General features: G+C 35.2%; 1 protein-coding gene across 1 annotated transcript in view; it reads left to right on the forward strand.

The window, feature by feature from the left end:
• The window catches only part of adam19b (ADAM metallopeptidase domain 19b), a 248,445-nt gene extending 222,005 nt beyond the window's left edge, over positions 1 to 26,440 (forward strand). The window contains exon 16 of the transcript XR_015507042.1: positions 26,349 to 26,440. The gene's annotated coding sequence lies outside the window, so the exon portion shown is untranslated. The remainder of the gene's footprint in view (positions 1 to 26,348) is intronic.
• The last annotated feature ends 461 nt before the right edge of the window (positions 26,441 to 26,901 follow it).

The raw sequence follows: 26,901 nt of genomic DNA on the forward strand, positions 1-26,901 counted from the left end.
GTACACCACATGTGCTTTATTCAGTGTTAAATGCTAACAATGTGAGTTTGAATGCCATTTTACATTACATTTATTGTCAAAACTATTGAAAGCAGCAGCAGATAGTTCACCTCAGATCTTGAAAAAAAATAAATAAACCATTCGAAACTGAACTTAAGAACTATGACTCAGTGTAAACCAACACATATCAGTGATTCAGCATCTACATTTAATAATGTTTAAGAGGTTTAACATGTATTAATTAAATTATAAACCTTGCCATTTGGTTGGAGTGCAGTAAGTGCACTATTCTGTGCGTCGTGTTTCGTCTGGTGCAAACAGCCAAATTGCTTATCACTGCAAATCTCGTCACATAGTGTATTGTTTGGACACAGAGCTACAATGTAACCTGCTCACCTAACGTTTACGTTTGCAATGTTTATGTTAATTGATAACTAATAAAATAACCTTATGTGGAACTCTGAATCTGCGTCTCATTTCGGAGGCTGCTACTGTCCACTGGAGGTCACATTTTCGGTTCTGGACACATAATTTGAGAGCCTTCATGACTGAATGAATCACACCAAGGCAACCCGGGGTGCTGAAATATAATTGGCTAAACTGGTTAAAAGGTTAAATGACCAAAACAAAGACATTTGTAAAGCAGAATATCTGACGTCAACATTGTTTTCAGATAAACAATGTTCACTTAGAATGTTTCTTAAACATCTGCAAACATATTATGGTAATTTTATGCTTTAAAAGAGTCAGAAACTTACATAAAGCACCTTTAAAACTAGTAAGCTGCTTTTAGTTTGAGGTAAAAGTCTACACGTTCTGAATGAAAGCTGAGCAACCATGTTTGAAATGCTCGAGCACCCTAAGCAAGCATTTGTGACCTGATTTCTGTAAGTTGACATGATTCCCAAAAAAAACATTGAAGTCGTACAGCTATAGTTCTTCAGGGCAAAGTCTGGAGAGCTTGACATCATTTAGTGAGCAGCTCCCAGTGAAGGTAAAGCCTCAGGAGAGACGAATGGAGAAGTTCGGCGCTGGTGTACAGTTTCATTCGACTTGCTACAGGTCAGCACAATACCCTGGCCTAATTATGTCCTGCAGGTATTGTCTGGAAACCCCAAATCAGATCAGCCGTTCGGCCTGTGAATAGTTACGACGAAGTCATCCATCGCTAACAATAACAGTAATAAAAGTTGGTTATTAATCTGAAAAGCAATGTTTCAAGGCCTGAAGGTAAGCGGAGTGTGTGTTGTGTGACACACCGATGAAGCTAATGAAAGTTTCAGATGGCTCTATCTGAAAAGTCAACACAGATGGCCAGGAAAATCTTTGCTAAAGCCTCATTTCAAGAGTCATGCCAAGAAATAATGTAAAGCTAATAACTCACTAAACTATGTGCATGCTGTATGTGTGACAGAAAACATAACCAGAGATCTTCCATCATTCACTTGCGCTTCGTTCTGTGTGGACTGTTATGAGTATGGGAGCAGTCATGAAAGAGAGCATGCAGATGTGCTAAACAATGTTTTCCCACATTCGGCCCTTAGAGCCCAAATACTAGCCACCACATTTGTCTTCCTAAAATCACTCCATCTGTTCTTGTATAATCAGTCCATCTAACACTTTCTGCAAGAAAACTGTACAAAACTGATTTCTAAAAGCCACAACGGAGAAACAGAATACATGAGCCAACCAAACACAGACACTGGTGTACATTTAACAACTGGAGGATGGAGAAAGCTGAGATTGAACCTGTTCTTTCATTGTGTTGTGATAAAGAGATGGAATGTAAAAAAGTAGGATTAAGCCACTTGTGACTCTTTGTGAAAGTGGAAAGCTTTCCAATAATATGAGTTGTATTGGGTTGCGGCTGGAAGGGCATCCACTGAGTAAAACATATGCTAGAATAGTTGGTGGTTTATTTCTCTGTGACGACCTCTGAAATAGAGACTAAGCCGAAGCAAAATAAATGAATAAATAAATGTCTGAAAAGTAACTCAGTGACTCAATGAGCTATTAAATTACTTCACTCAACTCAATTTAAAATTCAACGCATAAATGCACTACATGTACATCTCAATGCCGCGACTTGAAATCAGAGCCAAATAAGACATTTTAGCCTCTTAAATTAAATTAAATTGAATTGAATTGAATTGAATTAAATTAAATTAAATTAAATTAAATTAAATTAAATTAAATTAAATTAAATTAAATTAAATTAAATTAAATATAATAAAATAAAATAAAATAAAATAAAATAAATGAAATGAAATGAAATGAAATGAAATTTAATTTAATTTAATTTAATTTAATTTAATTTAATTTAATTTAATTTAATTTAATTAAAAAACAAAAAACAAAAAACAAAAAAATTATACATAAACATAAAATAAAAAATAAATATGAATATAATATAAAATAAAAAACGCAAAACAAAACAAAACAAAAACAAATAAAAATGAAATAATAAAATTTTAAAGAAAAAACATTTAAATATAATGTAATTAAATAATTAAATTAAAAACACAAAACAAAAAAAATATTTTATTAAATTAAATTAAAAACAAAATAATTTAATTTAATTACATTTAATTTAATTATATTTAATTTAATTTAATTTAATCCTCTGTGGCGACCTCTAAAATAGTGCTGCTGATGATGTGACAAAAAAGTGATTTGATTTGATCTGATGAGCACAAAACCAAAGCAATGACACATTATATCGTATAACCATATATTCACATCAATTTCTGACTCATTTCATTGTTTCTCAAGCATGTTCAGTCTGCTTGATAAATGAATTACTCTGCTTATCCAAAATTGTTGCTTTTATCTTTAGTATTTAAACAAGTACATTATAAGTAACTGTAATTAAATTACCTGAAAATGTAAAGTAATACTTTACTTTTTTCAGCTAAAAAGTAATCTAATCATAGTAGCTAGTTACATTGTAACTAATTACACCCAACACTGATGGTGATGTACTGTACTTGTGATAGGAGTGCTTACTTTCTGATGATGCATGAGAGAGACCAAATCAGTGTATAAACATGGTAAAACTATGGGTCACAGTGCACTTTACTCTTATGCTTTTGAAAACACTATTGGTTGGGTTTTAGGTAAGGATTTAGGTCAGTGGATTCCTATCTAGGTGATTTTGTAAGACAAAGATGAGGCATGCATTTCCAATTAGATTGGTGTGATTAAAGCAGAACTGAAAGCAAAAGAGTGTCCAAGCAAAAAGTAGCTTGTATATGCAGTGCACTAGAATGTATTGCATGGGAGAGTTTATGTTTCGAGTGATGCTAGGTAGAGTTTGTGCTACAGGCCTGGACTTTGACACATGTTCTTAGCATGTATATGACAGGAGGATCTAGCACTCTATTTAGAAAAGGTTTTCAACATGCTACGCGTTACTTCTGACCGCATATTTTGTCATAGCCTTTGAAGGGTCACCCCACCTGTGTAAACGTCATGAACGTGGCCTTGATTACTGTCAAAACAATTCCATCAAGAGTCCAAACACTTAAAGCAACTCACATTAGAATCAGCGCACAAGGCTTCAACATGACTTACAGCTGGTTAAGTGCCGTTTTATAGCGTAGAATCCAGTGTAAGTGTCCACTAAGCTGTTGCCGTTTAAAATGCCACTGTAAAACTCCTCAACTGGGCCAGTAACATCTGACAGTGATTAAGGTTTTAGTGCCCTCAAGAATTCCAGTCACTTTGACTTTTGGGAAAATGTGACTGGCAGCGATTTTTTTGTTGTAATAAATGCTGATGGAATATGATGGCAAGACAATGATGTAATGACAATGCTGATTGGTGGCATCACAATTACGCACATTTACAATCCTTTCACTTGTGAGCTCTAATAAAAGGCACAAGGAAGAGAATCCAAAACTGTGGGTTAATTTGATTTTAAATAAGTTTTAAAGGGCTCTTTAAATCTAATTAGGCAACAATGCAATTTAAAATTTGCTAATTTGTTAAAAATCTAGTTTGAAAAAAAAAATAAAAAAAATAGATAATAATACAGCACAAAACAAAACAATATTTAAATAAAACAAAAACACAACAGAAAATAAAATAAATTACAACAAAACATTATACAACAATTGAATTAAATGTAAAAATAATAAAATAAACAATATATAAATAAATTGATGAATTAACTAATTAATTAATGAACATAAATAATAAACACATTTATTATTGTATTTATTAATTAATTAACAAAAAAATACAAAATAAAAAATTGACTAAAACAAAACAATTTTTTAATTAAATGTAAAAATAATAAAATAAATAAAATACTGATTAAACAACATGTTTTACCAAAAAGAAATTAAATAAAATACATAAAACAAAAAAATTTACATAAAACAAAAAAAATTAAATGTAAAATTAATAAAATATTATTTAAATAAATAATTGTTGAACAAATAAATAAAATAAAATTAAATTAAATAAGGAGTAAAATAATAAGTAAATGAATAAATATAAAAACAAAGCTAAACTAAACTAAATTAAATTAAATTAAATTAAATTAAATTAAATTAAATTAAATTAAATTAAATTAAATTAAATTAAATTTTTATTTAATTTAATTTAATTTAATTTAATTTAATTTTTAATTTAATTTAATTTAAAATAAAAATCACTGTGTTTTGAAAAATCATTCACTTGAATTTATCTCGAGCAAAAAAATGTATATTTGTAAAATATGTATAATTTAGTGGGTAAGTATGAGTACATAAGTTATACATCATTTTATCTATACTTTCATTTTAAAATGTCAAATTTCAAACGTGAAATTGACTTTACTCACATCAAAATGTTTCCACATGCCTACCTGTCTGCAAACTCTGGGAAATGCTACTTTTATCTACAAAGCCTGAAAGGAGAGCATTAGTTAGTGGGAGAGAGTCTGGTGGAGGGTTGAATGTCCGCCGGGGATAAGGGTGTGGGAAGAGAGGGGGCAAGGTCAGGGTCAAAGGTCACTAAGTGTCTGGACCAGGTCAAGCGAGGGGGTCAGATATCCATTAAAATCACATCCTGTGCGATTGCAGTAATTCTAAGAAAGCCTTATAAAAATGACAAACAAATCTTATTTTTACTATATGCATTTTAAAAATAAATTAAATCAAACAACATTCAAAAAATCCTGGTTGCTTCAAAAAATTAAGCAACTAAGTTAGAAATAAAGAACACATCGCTTTATAAGCAAATTTCCACATAATACATCAAATGAAGGCATGGTCATAGTATGTATAAGAGTATTCTTATTTACTTAATGCATATTTTCATGTATTCATGTTTTTAGCACTATTTATGTGTGTACATGGTGTGCCATGCAGAAATAAATGCCTATATAACATGCCTATATAACGTTTATATAAAGTCTTAAATAGGTTATTGAGGCTTAAGGAATAATAAAAATCATCCTAAAATAAAAACTGCCATCCTTTTCTTCTACCCTTTTATCTGTAAACCCATAAGACTTCTTTAGCACATAAATAAAAACATTTCTAATATCATCTAAGTCTATTGTCACTGAAAGAAACTGGGTGTCTTTTCCTTAAAAAGTGGACCCTCATTTTATTTTCAATTACAGTATGATTATAATAATAATAATAATAATAATAATAATAATAATAAAGGGTAGAACTGTTGCCTCACAGCAAGAAGGTTGCTGGTTCGAGCCTCGGCTGGATCAGATGGCATTTCTGTATGAATTATGCATGTTTCACCCATGTCCGTGCGGGTTTCTTCCGGGTGCTCCTGTTTCCAAAGACATGTGCTATAGGTCAATTGGGTGAGCTAAATTGTCCGTAGTGTATGTATGTGAATGGGTGTGTATGAATGCTTCCTAGTGATGGGTTGCAGCTTGAAGGGCATCCGCTACAGAAAACATATGCTGGATAAGTTGTCGGTTCATTCCGCGGTGGCAACCTCTGATTAATAAAGGGACTAAGCCGAAAAGTGTTTTACTATTTTTCAGCCTCATTTATCTGTGAACCCATAAGACTTTACTTCATCTTTAGCACATAAATTAACACATTTCTAAAATCATCTAGGCCTGTTGTCAGTGAAAGGAATCGGGAGTCTTTTTCTCAAAAACTGGACCCTCATTTTGTCTTTAATTATGATTACAAAAACCAGTTATATTGTTTATCATATAATATTAATATAATAATAAAAGGCTTTGCTTTTTGTTCTGTCTCTCTTGTAAAAATGCACATTTAAATAAAAAACTTGAAACAATAATTGATTTTTACATGTAAAAGTATTTTGAGATATAAGATGCCGCCCTGCTGCCCACATTGCCCATGCCTAAATCCACCACTGCACTCTCATTCAGACACACTTATACACTACAGCCAATTTCGTTTACACAATTCGCCTATAGCACATTTCTTTGGACTGTGGGGGACACCGGAGCACCCAGAGGAAACCCATGTGAACATAGGGAGAACATGCAAACCTTACACAGAAATGGTCCAGCCGGGATTCGAACCAGCAACCTTCTTGCTGTGAGGCAACAGTGCTAACTACTCACAATGGCATATCACTAAAAAAAAAGAAAATCAACGAGACAAGGGAGGCCCTACTGTATATATGGGATAAAAACAAATTCTGGAACTTTGGCAGAACCAACTGAACCCAAAATGTTTGAGTTGCATAAAAAACTCAAATCTTACAATTTTAATACATAATACATAATTTTAGAACCATTTTTGGGTACACCAAACTTTCCACAGAGGAACCGAAGATTTTTTTTTTTTTAATTACGAATACAAATGAATTTCCTATGGGTCTGTTATTAGAATTTTTATTTTGGGTTGAACTGTCCATTTAAATTTTTTTTTAAGAGTAAACTCATTATAAATGCAAAACAATTATTGCACAGACCACATCCTCCTGAAAACTGCATAATGCTTTTGCAGTAAGATAATGTACAGTTGAAGTCAGAATTATTAACACTCCTGAATTATTAGCCCCCCTGTATGTATGTATGTATGTATGTATATATATATATATATATATATATATATATATATATATATATATATATATATATATATATATATATATATATACACAGTTGAAGTCAGAATTATTAGCCCCCTTTTGATTTTTTGGGACATAATTATTAGCCTCTTTAAGCTAGTTTTTTTTTTCCCGATAGTCTACAGAACAAACCATCATTATACAATAACTTGCCTAATTACCCTAACATGCCTAGTTAACCTAATTAACCCAGTTAAGCCTTTAAATGTCACTTTAAGCTGTATAGAAGTGTCTTGAAGAATATCAAGTAAAATATTATTTACTGCCATCATGACAAAGATAAAATAAATCAGTTATTAGAAATAGGTTTTTAAAACTATGCGTAGAAATGTGCAGAAACAATCTTCCCTCCATTAAACAGATATTGGGGAAAAATATAAACAGGGGAGCTAATAATTCAGGGGGGCTAATAATTCTGACTTCAACTGTATATGTATATGTATTTATATATATATATATATATATATATATATATATATATATATATATATATATATATATATATATATATATATATATATATATATATATATATTATTATTATTATTATTATTATTATTATTATTAATATATTTTAATTTTTTTTACGGGAAGATTTTTTCAACACATTTCTAATTATAATAATTTTATTAACTCATTTCTAATAACTGATTTATTTTATCTAAGCCATGATGATAGCACTTAATATTGTACTAGATATTTTTTCAAGATACCAGTCTTCAGCTTAAAATGCAATTTAAAGGCTTAACAAGGTTAAGTTGTTCTGTAGACAATCAGAAAAAACTAAATCACTTAAGGGGGCTAAAAATATTGACCCTAAAACACTATTTAAAAATTAAATACTGCTTTTATTCTAGCCAAAATAAAACAAATAAGACTTTCTCCAGAAGAAAAAACATTAAAGAAACTACTGTGAAAAATCCATTGCTCTGTTAAACATAACTTGGGAAATATTTAAAAAAGAAAAAACAAAAATTCACAAGAGGGCGAATAATTGTGACTTCAACTGTACGTCTGTTTGCGTTCAACACCGCTTCAGTGTACTTCTGTTAGGGTTAAGGGTCCTCCAGATAGAAGTGAAGGGGCACAGGTCATGTGAACTGGCTGTGGTTTGTTTAGCAGAAGTAATGTTCTCCGGTGCCCTCGGGAAGAGCTGATGCAGGTGAGTCAAAGGTGGGTCAACCGATGCCTGTCTGTATTTATACATGTGCGTTTGGGAAACAGAAAGCCAAGTAGACAAAACACGCAGAGCTGACAGCCCTTTTCTCGTGCATTCTGCGTCTTGTTTACGCCAGACAACTGCAAAGAGTAAAGAGACTCTCCACATCACATACTGACAAATGCAACGTTTTTGTTCCGCTTGTTGTGAAATCACACCAAACAAAACAATACGCAAATCTGAGAGAGCATGAAAGAAAAATAGATAGTAAACGGGATCAAAGAGGCTTGTTCTCTGTCTCCGTTTGAAACCCCAGACGTTTTTAATAGAGATCAGAGAGATAAATAACACAATAAACAAGTCCATTAGCCAGCAGAGCGAAAAGAAGAGGAATAAACACCGAATGTGAGGAAAATATTTGTAGTTCCTCTGTTTAAGATGCAGCTGGCTGGCGAAAATCTCTCCACCTGTTTCATTTATCGAGTGTGAGAAACTGTCTGTGTGGTCGAACACACCAACAACGATGGTGACCATTCATTTTCTGAGCAGCTTTAGGAAAGAAAATAGAAGCCATAAAATTAACTGGCAAATCAGCTTCAGATTAATCCATTTTAAAAAAAGTACATTATGAACTTTAAAACAGACAAGACATTGGTTCAGTTCACTAAAGTTATTTATTCCTCAGGGTTCTGTTCTCGGACCATTACTCTTTATCATCTACCTGACAAAAGCCTTGTTGTTGATCCCAGTTGTAAGAGCAACAACTAATAGCTTGACTTCAAGTTGATCATTTAGAAAAGTGACAGAAAGTTAACTTTTTCCGATGAATCATCCGTTGAGCTGCATCCCAATAATCACAAATACTGCAGAAGACATACTGGAACCCGCATGGACTCAAGAATCTCACAGAAATCAGCCATGTTTGGAAAAGGAAAAATCATGATTTGGGGTTACATTTGGTATGAGGACATGCGAGAGATCTACAGAGTGCAGGCCCGTGCAGAGACCGTCCAAAGGGCATGTGCATACTAAAGAGCGGTGTTGTCGCGTGCCTACTGAAGGGCGGGAGCGAGGGTGTGTCGCGTCGCGTCGCGGGCACTTTTGATCATTTTGGAAGGGCACTTTCTATCCAAGACTAAAAAGGGCATGTGCACTGCACAGGTTGAGCCCTATGTGTGCACGTGCCTGACAGAGTGGATGGCAACCTCAACAGCCTGAGGTATCAAGACTTGTGTCGCCCATTGCATTACAAACCACAGGAGAGGGCAAATTCTTCAGCAGGATAGCGCTCCTTCTCTCACTTCAGCCTCCACATCAAAGTTCCTAAAAGCAAAGAAGGTCAAGATGCTCCAGGATTGGCCAGCCCAGTCAACAGACATGAACATTATTTAGCATATCTGGGGTAAGATGAAGGAGGAGGCATTAAAGATGAATCCAAAGAATCTTGATGAACTCTGGGAGTCCTGCAGGAACGCTTTCTTTGCCATTACAAATTACTTTACTAATAAGTTATTTGAGACATTGCAGAGATGTATGGATGCAGTCCTCTAAGCTCATGGGAGTCATACATAATATACATTCTGTTTCCACTGCAGCATGACTTTATATTCTATACTGTACATTATCTCTGTTAAGTGACAAGTCTTTTGTCTAAGCAAAGTCAGACCTTACTGTCCTAATTAAATAATTAAAAATCAAGGCATGATCATATTTTATTTAGGTAAAATAAGCGTAATCTAGAGGCCTTTGTCTTCGATATAAGCCACTTCTGATACCAAATGATCAACTAAAAGTCGAGTTATTATTTGTGTTCCTAAAACTTGGATATGCAACAAGACTTTTGTCATTTAGTGTATATAACAATAATTGATCATACTATATTTTATTATTTTTTTAATCATAAACTAATCATAAACTTAACAGTTTGAAGAACAGTGTGCATACATTTGTTACTGTACTTGATAATATTTGTTAATCTTGTTAACTGTTCACTCTTATGTTATCTGATGTCCGTTAAATAAGATTAACAGAGCTGTATCAGTATTTTACATTGTTTGATAATGCTAACCCTTGTTTTGGAATGTGTTTTTGAATATTTATATTATCCCAGGTATAATGTTAGTGTGACTTATTTAACTAAATAAAAGGTGCAGTAGGTGATTGTCTTCAAACATTATTCGTTGTGCTGGTTGAAAGTCTCTTCACATTCTAATATTAATGGTTAAAGTAAAAGATCTAAATGTGTTTATATGTATTTTGATATTATAGGCATAAAACTAAAAAATGTTCATCCAATTAAATATAGTCAGGTTGACATTCCCCATAATCCCGAAGTAGCCCAAACTGTGTCAACATATGTAGATGTGGGCTTCTGCGCATCTCTGTTCATGCAGATCCGCCATTAGCGCGTATACAAGCGTGCATGTGCACACATGAGATCACAGCACTGCAGAATCAAAACTTTTAAAAATCCTGAATCAATGTTAAAGTTACTTTTGCACACTGGAGGAAGGATGACACCATGGCTGAATTATTTCTTAAAGACAGGTAATGTTCTGTTTTAAAAGTATTTTAGTCACACAAAGCTTAAATAGATGTTTTTGTTGTTAAGAATGGGTTATATGCACAGAAGTGTTGTTCAGCCACTGAAATCTCCCAGCGATAGATTGATGCAACTATTTTCAGTTTCATAAGGGACCTTTTACAGCATCGATAATGTAGATTTTTATTTAATTTAACAACAAACATCAGTAAATAGTGCTATTCCGCCTAACCTGCTTTACTGAGCTGAAGTTGCTTTTATATTCACATCACATTTGTTCATTTTTGAAACAATGACAGCCTGTGAAGCGCTCCCTATATTGTTTACCGCTACTTTAAATATTCACCCTGAAATACCATGCAAGTTTGGCTTAGTAATAAGTGTATCTCTTGCAAGCTGCCGCCCAACCAATATTAAATTTCTAACAGGCGAATGACATGAAGTAGTGGTTGTCTGCTTTCGTGCACGCATTCATGTTTCATGAGGACTGCAGGGATGGAACTGTGTTTTGAAGATATTATGCTAAGCGGTTAGCATTTTGGCAGATCCCCTACTGCACCTTCGAGTTAATTAAAAAGAAAACAAGGTCAAATATTTGGAATCCAGCTGAAAACAAGGTTCATGTTTGAACAGATCAAGATTAATATATATATATATTAATCTTGTATGTATATATATATATATATATATATATATATATATATATATATATATATGTGTATATATATATATATATATATATATATATATATATATATATATATATATATATATATATATATATATATATATATATATATATAATGTAGACAAGAAAAAATACCTATCTGAAATGGAAAGATATACAGAAGCTTTAAGAGACTTAAATCTTAAAAAACAGCTTAAACAATGTAATTTCTCCCTGCATGTAAGATCTTTTGAAAGCCCAAGATAAATTAAATCTGCACGTCAATAAAGTCATCTGCGTTTATTTTAATCCGCCGCAGTCCCACATGTGGAATCTAACCCCCCCAGCAGACACTATACGGATGGAAAAACCACCACATTATCATCCAACAGTCAAAGAGACAACTAAAAAATGAAGAATTCTTTATTGAGATGCCAAGAATCATGAGAATCCGAGAAGACAAGAGATCCATGAAAAGAAAAGGCAACATCCCTGAAGACCACGGCTTATTTTAGGGGCTTAACAGCTGAGACTTCAAGCTTTGTAATTTCTGTAATCTAAGTCGTTACGCTCTATTATAACTAACAGAAACTACAGGGGAGACGACGACAATATGTTTCCCTTTCTCTCGACTGTTAGATGTGGTTAATGCCTCGTCTGGTCAGAAATGTATTCTCAAGGTTTTCCATTGTTTAACGCTTGTTTTGCTCACCGCACAATAGGGATTTGCATGACTAGGGTGAGAATCATTACACAATCAACCTATATACAGACCATAAATACCAATCGTTTTGCGATTGTTCACACAGGAATTCGCAAAAGAGTCAATAATTCAGTTTTATAGTTGTGCTTGGTGCTTGGCATGCAAAAAGTGTTGGTGCAATGCTACAGTGTTGCAACTAATACTCAAATGCTGTCATAATAGCTACAAAAAAGCATCAATTCACCGGCATACACTACAATAGAGTTAAAAGGATTCATTTTACTACCCCAAATCAGAAAAAGTTGGGACAGTATGGAAAACACAAATAAAAAAGTAGTGATTTCTAAATTTGACTTGTATTTCATTGCAGACAATACAACACATATTATTAAATGTGTTCCTTGTGAATTTTATTGTTTTGTTTTGTTTTTTTCAAAATAAACATAAAATAAAATTTTGCTAAATAAAATTTTTCAAAAAAGTTGGAACAGTAAAGTATTTACCACTTTAAAATGTTTCCGTTCCTTTTCACAACACTTAAATGACGTTTAGGGACTGAAGACACCAAGAGATGAAGTCTTTCAGGTGTAATCTTGTTCCATTCTTCCTGCAAACAAGTATTAGGGTGGGCAACCGGGGTCTTCAATGTCGCATTTTGCACTTCCGCCACACATTCTCAAAAGGAGACAGGTCGGGACTGCGAGCAGGCCAGTCAAGTACCTGTATCCTTTTCCTCAGAAGCCAGGAATTGTAATATGTGGTAAATTATTTAACAATTTACAGTACTTGATTACTAGCCCTAAATTGCTCCTGTCCCAACTCTTTTCGAAAGGAGGAGGTCTGAATGACAGGAAAGCATGTATATTTACAAATGAAATAAAATTGACCAGACAAAACATGAAATATTTTGTTTGCATATTGTCGGCTATATAATACAAGTCAAAGTAAATTTGGAAACACTACTTTTTTATTTGTGTTTTTCATACTGTCCCAAATTTTTCGGATTTGTAGTTGTGTTATAAATGGATGAGCTGTCTGGAGCCACTCACTACCATTGCACACCTGGGAAGAGCCAGGATAAAATGTCATAAAACTTTCTAGGCAGCTTAGTAGATGTCAGCATTAGACATTTATGAAAAAATATATATATATAAATCATAAAAATGATTATGATCAAAATTAATCCTAAAGTACCATTTAAAAAAGTACAATACAAACATAAAAAGCAAGGCATAATATTTGGTTTACTAAAGCTGTACTAAGGGCGAAGCAGTGGTGCAGTAGGTAGTGCTGTCGCCTCACAGAAAGAAGGTCGCTGGGTCGCTGGTTCGAACCTCGGCTCAGTTGGCGTTCCTGTGTGGAGTTTGCATGTTCTCCCTGCGTTCGCGTGGGTTTCCTCCGGGTGCTCTGGTTTCCCCCACAGTCCAAAGACATGCAGTACAGGTGAATTGGGTAGGCTAAACTGTCCGTAGTGTATGTGTGTTTGTATGTGTGGATTTTTCCTAGAGATGGGTTGCGGCTGGAAGGGCATCCGCTGCGTAAAAACATGCTGGATAAGTTGGCGGTTCATTCCGCTGTGGTGACCCTGAATTAATAAAGGGACTAAGCCGACAAGAAAATGAATGAATGAAGCTGTACTAAAGCACAAGTTTTCTAAAGCACTTCCTCATTGTAGAATAAGGTCAATAGCGTATTGTACCAACATTTTTGGCAACATAGTCTTAAATCAAAAGGATCCTAATGACTGTGCCCACTCTTATGCGAAGAGTAAGGTCAATATGAACGGTCAGAATAACTGCTATGGCCATTCTAGTAGTTACACAATTCTGCTAGATCAACTGTTAATAGGAATTAATTCATATTTCTACAATTTCAAATGGTGAAAGCACAACATATAAAGTAGGGCTGCATAATACTGAAACATCCGACAACTTTTTCTGCGATGTAGATTGTGATTTAAATATGATTTTACCAGATAAACGAATAACTTAAAAAGATAAGATTTCATTTTAAGATAAAAAGATTTCATTCAATTGGATACACTGTAAAACCCAACAGTCTTCATCAAATGAATTGAGTGTAGTTAACTCAAAATTTACTGAAAGCTAATTCTACTCATTTGAAAAGAGTTTTGAACTTGGTGTCAAAGACAATGAGTTAATTAAATGCCTCGTTATTTCAACTTAAACAAAGCAAGTTCACAGTGCTCATTTAGGGCCTACTCACACTATGCCATCCGTACCGTGCCCAGGCCCGTTTCCCGGATCGTTTGAGAAGTGTGAGTGCGCTGAATCGGGATCAAGCACGGTTCACTTGGCCGGCCCTGGCCCGGTTGGAAGAGGTGTGCCTGAGCACGGTTCACTTGGGCTTTGGCGCGGTACACTTGTGTGTGAGTGCAAAACGCGCCAAAGCCCGAAACTGAAAGCGAGATGTGACTTTTAAGGGGCTGTTTCATATGGATTTATTAATCATTCTTACTGTTCAGTGAACGCAAACTGCCGTAGTTTATTAAAGACGAGAACTCCTCACAGCATGACAGCTGCACACCTTCAGCAGACCTCCTCATTCCTGCAGCACGAGAGCATTATGATTGTTTTTGAGCGCCAAAAGTGGCGGATCTGTTCAGCGAAATATCTGACTGCACGTCCCCGCATCCCTAAGGACTGTTTGGCGAAATATTTGACTGCATGTCACTGCAAAATAAACGACTGAAACGATATAACTAGAGAAATCTCCACTGTGCTGCTGAGTGAGAGAGTGCTTCTCACTGAACAGCACAGCAGCGATGACGTAAGCGTGCCGAGGCCCATTTGTGGTGTGAGTGCGGGCCGTCGGGGGAGACGGGAGGGGGGACAAGCGTGCTTTGGCCTGGTTCGAGGCAACTGTACCTAGTGTGAGTACAGCCTTAGATTAGTTTTATAACTCAAAAGGGTTTTTAGCAATCGGTTTCCTCAAATGCCTTAACTTATAGGGTTTTACAGAACTCAAATGGAGTAAGTTCCCAGTACTCATTAGGATTAGTTTTTGAACGTGAATGGTTTGTTGCAATCGGTTTCCTCTAATGGTTTGAGTTACCTTCACTTTTTGAGATTTACAGTGTAGATCGGAATAATCAAGTCTTTTTCTACACAGTGCATCTGCATAAAATAAATTAAGACTGAGCAAAAATAAAAGTGCTTTATGGATTTCTGGAGAGCCTAACAGTATTCAGGTACAGAAATTGAACAATCAAACATAAAATAGCATGGTCATCATTATATAAATTACTTTTAAATAATAATATCTTTTCATTTTTGATGAATAATCTAATCATGCTATGTGACTATTGTGAATACGCACATTGCGACATCGATGCTTAAAGGATATATTGTGCAGCCCTAATATAAAGCCATCACTTAAGCACAGAGATTTACTAAAGTGGACAGAAATTTATGTAAGAGTTAGTGAATCAAAGGCCGCGGTAAAGCAAACAGAGAAGTGGGACGGTATCAAATTCACTCGCTCACATCATTTAGCATGACAGGTCATTATAGCGTGGCTGCAGTGCGGCGGCTGTACAAATAACAGAGGAAGTTCTGATCTCTCAGTGGGTCAAAGCCTTCAAAACACTCTCCCTGTGCCCTCAAGCAACGGTAGTGTTTGCCTTAGGGCTCCAGGAACCCCTGCCGCCCGCTTGTGAAACATTAGAGTTAACATTTCAACCAGATTCAATTAACCTAACGGTGGGTTCTGTCAATTCCTTTACTAAAATCAACATCAGACCAGCTGATTGTAAATTATTGGAGGAAAACACACTGGAGTGCATTTGGTAATAAGACTGTTAACCCTTGTGTGCTGTTGGGGACGTTTTCATCCACTCTGAGGTGATTTTGGGTCTTAATTTGGCCACAATTTTCTTTGTGTTTCAGCAAATGGAATGATTTTTGGTGGCAAATCTTATTTTGACACATATTTTGGGAAAATGCTTTAAATTTTTTTTTTTTTAAACCCAACAAGAGAGCAATTTGGCCACTCTTTTATTACGTTGGTGGCTGGTTTTACCTCATTGACTTCCATTATAATCACATTTTGGAATTGCACAGCCATGACATCATATTAATGTATTATTTATTATTGGTGGTTCCCAGTTTTGTTGATTTTGGTACTTTTTTGGTGCACTGAAAAAAAGTGTTGCATGCAGAACTGTTGCAATCGATTTATTTGTGTTGAATTTAAACAAACAAATTAAGTTACACAAATTAAATTATGTTTAACTTAATTTGTTCGTTTAAATTCAGCCCAAATAAATTGTTTACAACCACTTAACGTAAACAAATTGATTAAATCCAAGGAATCATCTTTGAATAATTTTTTTCAGTGTACCTTGCCTATCCCTGTCATTTTTTAGATGTTCATTGGTTGACAATAAATGTGTTTTGCTGCACTTGGATCTTTTCCTTGTTCTTGTGATACCCAGTCATCACAGAAGCCTTAATCCAATCTAGTCATTCCATGCTTGATCCTTGTCTGTTTTTTTGTTATCGATTCATTGTCGCCTGTACCAACCACTCGCCTGTTTTTGACGATATTGGATCACCTGTATGCTACTGTTTGTTCCTGTTTGACCATTGCCTGCAAGACTATTCCTTGTTAATAAAGCTGCAGGTGGATCCTCGTCTCTGTTGTTAGAAAGATACACTGTCAGAAATAAAGGTACAAGAGCTGTCACTGGGGCAGTACCTTTACAAAAGGTACATATTTGTACCTGAAGATTCCATATTGGTACCTCAAAGGTACATTTTAGGTGCATTTGGGTACTGATATGTGCCTTTGAGGTACCACTAAGGACTTTTTAGGTACAAATATGTACCTTTTGAAAAGGTGCTGCCCCAGTGACAGCTCTTGTACCTTTATTTCTTAGAGTGTACTAACTAGCTTAAAGTGACGTTTAAAGGCTTAACTAGGTTAATTAGGCAAGTTAGTGTAATTGGGCAAATCATAGTATAATAATGAGTTGTTCTGTAGAAAATCATAAACAAATACTGCATAAGGGGGTAATAATATTGACCTTAAAATAGCTTAAAGAAAATTAAAACTGCTTTTATTATATCTAAAATAAAACAAATAAGACTTTCTCTAGAAGAAAAAATATTATAGGAAATACTGTGAAAAATTCCTTGCTCAAATATCGTTATATTTGAAAAGAAAAAATAAGCATCACAAGAGGGCTAATCATTTTGACTTTATCTGTACCTGTAATAGTTTCTTAAAAAAACATCATGGATCAACAGACTGCATTATATCAGTACCAGAACGCAAGTCTGAACGCACCTGTTCAAAATGCACAAAGTCAAAACATCTCGCTCACAAACACCTCCACGCATCACATGTTCAATCTCTCTGCAACCGCAGCTGAATAGAAGAGAAGCCAACTTCACTTACTCGCATACAGTAATCACATGACGCAGATCGGTTTCCTCACTCTGTGCCATTGAGAGGAAACCCTGTACGCCCAAGCTGTCCACAAGCTAGATATTTTCATTTCACAGCTGATGTTGAAATCTATGAGCAAGGGTTAAACGCACGTTGTACACTTTTTGGGCTTTGGTAAGTAAATCACATTTTCTAAAATGAAACATAAACCTTTATCTAAATTGTAAGTCACTTAATATGAATTTGCTTATTTGATATCACAACTACATAACATCTTATAAATACATAAGAGGAAAGGGATTTGGGGCGGCACAGTGTATTAGTGGGTAGCACTGTCGCTTCACAGCAAGAAGGTCGTTGTGTGCATGTTCTCCCTGTGTTCTCGTGGGATTTTTTCGGGTGCTCCGGTTTCCTCCACAGTCCATAGACATAGGCGCTATAGGTGAATTGAATAAACTAAATTGGCCCTAGTGTATGTGAGTAAATGAGTGTGTGTGAGTGTTTCCCAGTGCTGGGTTGTGGCTGCAAGGGCATCTGCTGTGTAAAACATATGCTGGATAAGTTAGTGGTTCATTACGTGGTGGCGACCCCTAATGAACAAGACGACTAAGGCGAAGGAAAATTTGTGAAATTGTTAACAAAGAAAAAGCAGACCAGTTTGACCGAAAAAAACACAAAAAAGTCGCTAGATTTGTCTAGCTGTTTTGTAAATTTGTTGCTAGGGGTTTGAAAATTTGCTAAATGTAGCTAAATATAGTAAATATATCGACAAAGTTGTTAAGTTGGCAATGCTGGCTAGAATTGCATACATTTTTGTAGAGTATTTCAATAAGAGCTGCACAATATATCGTTTCAGGATTGATATCGCAATGTGAACATTCGCAGTAGTCACATCGCGTCTATACGCAATATTGAGTCTGGATTATAGATTATCATTTCGAAGGTGTTTTTTGAGGCCTTTGACTGTGTAAGGTATTACATTCCTGTGTTGCGTGATTATTATTGTTATTAATTTGGGTATCATTAATACCTCTCTCCCGCTTCCACCCATACAGTGGCTCCGATTGGCTATTGCTGCCCAGCTGTTCAAAATTCACCCCCCCCCCCCCTCCTTCTTTATAAAACAAAGACTGTGCAGTGGTATTTTACTTTGGATTATTAAATTACTGTATACCTGAATACAGTTTGTCCTTGGAAAACAATAAAACTCTGTTAATTTAATTTGTGTCTTTTTTAATATTGAATTTATCTAAGCTTGTAGATTGTTTCCTATATTTTATGAATATTTTATGCACTCCACCTGCAGGCACAGGACGTCATATTGACGTTGTACCTTAACGTTGTGGGGATGTTGGATATGTTTGGTAATAAAAATCGGGTTGACATCAGAATCTAACGTCAGGCCGACGTCAATGTCCAACATTCAACCCAAAATCAACCAAATATCAATGTCTGATCATGTTACACCTTGACGTTAAGTGGATGTTACCACTATGACATCTATCAGACGTTGGATTTTAGTCACTTTCTAACACAACCTAAAATCAACCAAATTTCAACATCTAATCATGTTACACCTTGATGTTGTATGGATGTTACCACTATGACGTCTATCAGACGTTGGATTTTGGTCACTTTCCAACACAACCTAAAATCAACCAAATATCAACGTAGTTTGACGTCGTTATTGAACGTCAAAATAACGTTATCCTTAGACACTGGCTAGACATTGAATATTGGTCACCTGACGTCATGACTTTAATGTAACCTAACATCGTCTTATGATGTTGTGTGACTGCTGGGCCCCTACAGAATCATCCCAATCAATCTAAAATTAGAAATTCTTTCCAAATAGAGATATTGAAGTCATCAAGTGGAATTGTATTCCAATTGTAATCGCAAATTGTAATCGCAATATACAGTTTAAGTCAGAATTATTAGCCCCCTGTTTATTTTTTTCCCAAATGTCTGTTTAACCGAGAGAAGATTTGTTCAACACATTTCTAAACATAATAGTTTTAATAACTCATTTCTAATAACTGATTTATTTTATCTTTGTCATGATGACAGTAAATAATATTTGACTAGATATTTTTCAAGACACTTCTATACAGCTTAAAGTGACATTTAAAGGCTTAACTGGTTAACTAGGTTAACTAGGCAGGCTAGGGTAATTAGGCAAGTTATTGTATAACGATGGTTTGTTCTGTAGACTATCAAAAATATATATAGTTTAAAGGGGCTAATAATTTTGTCCTTTAAATTGTGTTTAAAAAATTAAAAAACACTTTTATTCTAGCCGAAATAAAACAAATAAGACTTTCTCCAGAAGAAAAAACATTATCAGACATACTGTGAAAATTCCCTTGTCTGTTAAACATCATTTAGGAAATATTTAAAAAAGAAATAAAAAATGTAAAGGGAGCTAATAATTCTGACTTCAACAGTATATATGGCAGAATAAAAAAAAATTATATTTATTAATTAATACTATTTCAACTTTTGCTGCGTTGCCCACCTTGATGTCTAAATGACATCAAAAACACATCCAAAAACCTTCATTTGACATCCAGATTTTGATGTCGCTTTGAAAACCAAAGTAATGACACACAAAAATATGATAATATCAAAAGGTGCTATTCATCTGAAAGCTTCAATGGCTTTTTGTATCCTCACAATGCATGTAGACTATCTTAAAAGTCAAAACGACATCAAACTGATGTCTAGCATTGACGTCAAAAACATGCCAAAAATCATTTACAGGTTAGAATTTTGACATGTTTTTTTACCTCAATGTTAGACGTAAATGTGATGTCATTTTGATGGCAAGGTTTTCAACTGACCTCAAATCAGTATGCGTTTTTGGCTTAATTTTTTATGTTGTTTTGACGTCAAGGTGCCAGCTTGGTCCTGTAGTTCAGAAGCTAAAAGGGATTTCAATTGTGAATGACGCACAACACAGCAGCAAATCACAGACAGAATATGAAGAAACAAAGAGAAGGAAGGGAAGACAAATGAGAGGACATGCTGTAATCATTTGGAAGAAAGTTCGTTCTGGCAGAGCGAGACTGATAGGTGTTGGAAAGATTCACTCATCCGGTTTTCCTGGGCTTGATTCTGAGCCAGCTTATAAACTCCAGGCAACAACCGAAAACATCTAAACTTCAAAATCAGATTGAAGAATAGATGCAAGTCCCTCAGTTGTAATGGTTATGTGCAGGCCATCTGCAAAATGTACGCAGACTTGTATCAAAAAAAACTGAAAACGGTGAGAGAGAAGAACGTTAAACGGTGACATCATTACTGCGAGTACATCTGGAGGCAACACTGTGGCCTTGTTCAAACGGGCAATTAATCTGAGGCAGGAGTGAGTGATGAGTGGAGCTTTGCATAACACCGTTTTATCCAGCGCGTCTTTTTCTCCTCTGCCGTTTTTTTCCTTTTCCCCCTCCCAATCGCTCAGACAAGACTTTGGTCCAATAGGTCAGTCAATGAACTAATGAATCTGTATTTAAGCTTTTAGCTAACATTAACAAAAAATTAAACAAAAATATCTGATTAAAAACTGAAGTATTAAGAAAAGAATCATTTAAGAACACAGCATAAGGGTCGGTTCACACAGGACACATTTTTCTTTTACATTGTTCTACTTTTTACTGGAGCATGTCAAAATTCAGTTACAGGTCCTGGAATCAAGTTTTGGCATGCTTTTTTAATGTCAATAGCCCCTTTCACACATACAGACCTTTCCAGAAAATTACCGGCAATTTTCCGGAAAGGTTGTATGTGTGAACAGGCCCTTTTAGAAAATACCGGTAAATTCGTTCTGGCTATTTTCCGGAAAGAGAAGTTGTAAGATTACCGGTAATTTGCCGGAATGCTGCGCTGTGTGAATGCAGAAGGAAGATTGCCGGAAAGAGCGAGTACACGTCTAGAACGTGCTGACGTGAGACGACTACTTTAGCCAGTCAGAAGCATTCGCGTGCGCGCGGTTTATGAGAATAAAAGCCTTTGAATATTTTTCCAGACACCTTTAGCTGCTAGATGTTAGTCAGATAATGTTTATATGTTCCTTCTTAATGCTAACTGTGTAAATAATTATCGATAAAATGTTTATGATAATCCGTTGTTTGTTTACCTTCAAGCTTTGCGTGTGCCCGTGAGCGCCCATAGCGCCAGCACACACACATATCATGAACATCTCGACATGCGAAAGGTTTTTTCTATGTTTTCATTGGAGTTGTACCCAATACTGATCCATCCAAAGAGTTTGTGATGTAGTCAAATGTTTACAAACACAAGCGCAGCCATTTAGAGGTCATTTCTGGTTAATGATGTCAGAATTTACCGGCATTTTGCGATGGATGTGTGAATGCTCTTTTCCGGAAAAATTCTGTAGCGTCCTCACCTGTGTGAACAGCACTTTTTTTGTATATACCGGTAAAGTCGTTCCGGAAATTTTCCGGACATTAACCGGTATCACTGTGTGAAAGGGGCTAATGTTAGACTTTAGTTTGATGTTGTTTCAGATGAATAAAACCTTTTGAATATTATAATATTTTTGGTGTCATCATTTTGGTAGTCAAAGGGACATCAAAATCTGGATGTCAAAAGAACATTTTTTTGGATGTGTTTTGAATGTCATTTTACTATTTAATTACTGTGCCTGTTACTATTACTGTTACTATTTACATTACTGTGCCCGCTGGGTGTTAATAGTCTTAACTAATAAATATGCTTTTTCTCAGCTGGTCAGCTGGCAAGCGTGAAAAGGAACGGCGTCATACCCCCCCTTTAGGGTTTGTTTACAAAAAAAAACTGAAATGCAGCCATTCGTACCTCCGGCTACATAATTCGGGGTCTCCAGAAACATCCACGGGACTACGTTTTCAGAACGGGCCTGTGTTGAAAACAATTTTATAAATTAAAAGTTTATTTTCTAATAAGATTATACTAAAATGTAAGAAAGAGATCATAAACATGCATGTTAGATCATAAATGCGGATAACTAGATCATATATGCGCTACTTTTCTATTGTTTTTCAATGTAAACACATGCTTGATGGACACGTGTCACCACTGTGCGCGCTTTTAAATCGTCACACTAGAGCGCTAGATATTTTTTAAAAAATTTAGATGCTTTTTAGACATTTTTGCTTTACAACATACTACTTTTCCAATGTTTTTCAATGTATACATATGCTTGATGGATATCTGTGATCATTACGCTTGCATCTTGTGTGTTTTGAAGCGATGAGCACTTGAGCACGTCAAAATTTAACTACAAGACATTCCTGTAATGAATTTTTGTCATGTTTTTGATGTCAATGTTAGACATCAGTTTGATGTCTTTTTGATACAAAATCCAGTGTAGATTTGTAGTTGAAGCTTTCAGATAAATAAAACTTTTCATATATTGCAGTATAATATTTGCGTGTCATTGTTTGAATGGTGGGCGAAGCAGTGGCGCAGTAGGTAGTGCTGTCGCCTCACAGCAAGAAGGTCGCTGGTTCGAGCTTCGGCTCAGTTGGCGTTTCTGAGTGGAGTTTGAATGTTCTCCCTGCATTCGCGTGGGTTTCCTCCGGGTGCTCCGGTTTCCCCCACAGTCCAAAGACATGCAGTACAGGTGAATTCTGTAGGCTAAATTGTCTGTAGTGTATGAATGTGTGTGTGTATGTGTGGATGTTTCCCAGAGATGGGTTGCGGCTGGAAGGGCTGTGTAAAAACTTGCTGGAAGTTGGAGGTTCATTCCGCTGTGGCGACCCCGGATAATAAAGGGACTAAGCTGACAAGAAAATGAATAAATGAATGTTTTAATGATCAAAAGGGCATTAAAATCTGGATGACAAATAAACAATTCATGGATGTTTTGGATGTTGTTTTGACATCAAGGTGGCTGCTGGACAAGGTAGCAAATGTCTTAATAGTCTTAATTAATACCTAAGTTTTTTAATGCTTTTTAAATAAAAATATTTAATAAAATAAATGTTTATTTTCTAATAAGAGTATACTAAATGTAAGAAAGAGATCATAAACATGCATGTTAGATCATAAATGTGCATAACTAGATCATATATGTGCTACTTTTCTATTGTTTTATTCATCTGAATAATGGACACGTGTCACTGCTGTGCTCGCAACTTTTAAAGCGTCACACACGAGCGCTTGATTTTTGTTTTGATGTTTTTAGACACTTTTTAGACAATTTTGCTTTCCAACGCACTACTTCTCCACTGTTTTTCGATGTAAACATATGCTTAATGGATATCTGTGATCATTACGCTTGCATGTGTTTTGAAGCGATGAGCACTTGAGCACATCAAAATTCGATTACAGGACAGTCCTTTAATCAATTTTTGTCATGTTTTTGATGTCAATGTTAGACATCAGTTTGATGTCTTTTTGATACAAAATCCAGTGTCGATTTGTAATGGAAGCTTTCAGATATATAAAAGTTTTGGTATATTGCAGTATAATCTCTGCGTGTCATTGTTCAAATGGTCAAAAGGGCATCAAAATCTGAATGACAAATAAACAATTTATGGATGTTTTTGAAGTTGTTTTGACATCAGGGTGGCAGTGAATGTCTTAATAGTCTTAACTAATAACTACATTTTTTAATGCTTTTAAATAAAAAAATATTTAATAAAAAAAAAGTTTATTTTCTAATAAAATATTGTAATATAAAAATGTATGCAATTCTAGCCTGATCTCACGAAGAAAGTAGAACATAACTGTTTTACTTATTGGCATAAAAGTGGCTAATTTTAATAAGTTATAATGTTTTCATTCATAGAAAAACATACACTACCTGACAAAAGTCTTGTCACCTATCCAAGTGTTAAGAACAAAAAATAATAAATTGACTTCTAGTTGATGCCTTGATTTTAATTATTTAATTCTGACTTTGCCTAGTCAAAAGTCTTGTCACTTAACAGAAATGAATATTGGAATTATAACAGTGGAAACAGAATTAATAATGTGTATGACTCAAATAGCTTATTAATAAAGTCATCTGGAATGGCAAAGAAAGCGTTCTGGCAGGACTCCCAGAGTTCATCAAGATTCTTTGAATTCATTTTACTCCAAACATGCTCAAGAATGTTCATGTCTGGTAACTGGGCTGGCCAGTCCTGGAGCACCTTGACCTACTTTGCTTTCAGGAGCTTTGATGTGGAGGCTGAAGTATGAGAAGGAGCGCTATCCTGCTGAAGAAGTTGCTCTCTCCTGTGGTTTGTAATGTACAGATGCTCAGTGGCTGTGTCCAGATACCCTCATGCTTTATGCTGCACTTTTTTTCAAATCATTCCAAACTGTTGCCTCTCATGTGTTTAGAAACAGAGATGCATTCAGTGTGAATGAGGCCTAACAATAGAAATCTTCAATGTATTTTGTTTCCTGAGAAATGAAATATAAATAATGAACAACAGCTGATCATGTTTACCACAAAATCACCAGCAGGATGAGCTAATTTTACTAGAAAAGAAACTTTAGGCTGATAGGATTTGTTAAATATTACCTCACAAATTCTCATTTCTATAATCTCATTAAAATGTCTCTTTATATACAGTATAGATTGAATCAAAGGGAAGGTTAACCCTGAAATAAAAATGTTCCTCGTCATTCACTCATACTCAAATGGTTCTAAATTGGTAATAAAGTCCTAAAATCCTTGTTGGAAATGATTTTGTGTTCATCTTTGAGCCATTAATATATCATCAAACTTGTGCTTTTTTTAAACGTATATCGCTTTTTCACCACTGTAATCCAGTATAAATTAAGAGAAACAAATACAGTCAAGCCTAATTTATTCATACCTATGGCAAGTTACTTTTTTTGTACTTTTAAATGACACAGGCTTCTCCCAAAAGAAAGAAAAAAATCAGCTTTTATGTACATTTGAACCAAAACTTTAAGTTAGAATTTGCCAGCGGTATGAATCATTTCAGGCCAAAAAGAATTCAATAAAATAAAAAGCGAAGCTCATTTTTTTATCCATGTGTGTTCATTGGCGAGAGAGTTCAAGAGTATCCAAGTCATTTGTTTCTTAACTATTTTAAGTACCAGAAACAGACCATAACAAGCTATAATTGGCAACATGATATTCTCTAAATAAAGGCCATACATCATTGTCCCGTGCTTTTAATCAACTCTTTGTAGTTTCCCGGAAGTTGAGGAGCAGTGGAGATGTTTGATATGATTCAGAGTGTTTACTACTGTTTTTCATGTTGCAGATGATTTACTGATGTTGCGTACAAAAGCTTACTGGATTATCGAGATGTTCATTTACATATGTGATTTTTTACATGCGCGGCTGGTCTGTGCAACAACGAATGGAGCTTGTAATCAAATGACCATCAATATACTGTACTAAATGAGACTTTGTAAACACAACTGGCACACACTCTTGATTTACAAAATCCCAAGAGGCCGCTTTACATGTAATCTTTCCTGATTTGAATAACGTGCAATAACATCAAACCGAATTGCCTGCTTGAGTTTACGTTTAACATGATAACGTTTAACATTATCATGTTAAACGTAAACTCAAGCAAGCAATTCGGTTCAATGTTATTGCACGTTATTCAATTCAGGAAAGATTACATGTAAAGCCTCGGCTGGGTCAGTTGGTTTTTCTGTGTGGAGTTTGCATGTTCTCCCCATGTTCGCGTGGGTTTCCTTTGGATGCTTCGGTATCCCCCACAAGTCTAAAGACATGCGGTACAGGTGAATCGGGTAAGCTAAATTGTCTGTAGTGTATGAGTGTGAATGAGTGTGTATGGATGTTTTCCAGTAATGGGTGGCAGCTGAAAGGGTATCCGCTGCGTAAAACATATGCTGGATAAATTGGCGGTGGCAACCCCTGATTAATAAAGGTACTAAGCCAAAAAGAAAATGAATGAATGAATTGAATTGAAATGAATAAACACTAGGGTACCTCAAAGCTCTGTTCTTGGGCCACTTCTCTTCTCCATCTACACATCTCCATCATCTTCAGTTTAACCTCGCGAAAACGGAAATGCTTGAAGTTTCTGCCAACACGACTCTACACCATAACTTTTCAATCCAGATGGATGGGGCAACCATTACTGCATCAAAAATGGTGAAAAGCCTTGGAGTAATGATTGATGACCAGCTAAACTTCTTTGACCACATTTCTAGAACTGCTCGATCGTGCAGATTCGCACTCCACAACATCAGAAAGATCCGACCCTTCTTATCTGAACATGCAGCTCAACTCCTTGTTCAAGCTCTTGTTCTCTCCAGACTGGATTACTGCAACTCTCTACTAGTCGGGCTTCCAGCTAGCTCTATCAAGCCTCTTCAGCTGCTCCAGAACGCAGCAG

This window comes from Danio rerio, chromosome 14, assembly GCF_052040795.2.
Source record: "Danio rerio strain M-AB ecotype USA chromosome 14, GRCz13ab, whole genome shotgun sequence".
NCBI classification, from domain to species: Eukaryota; Metazoa; Chordata; class Actinopteri; order Cypriniformes; family Danionidae; genus Danio; species Danio rerio.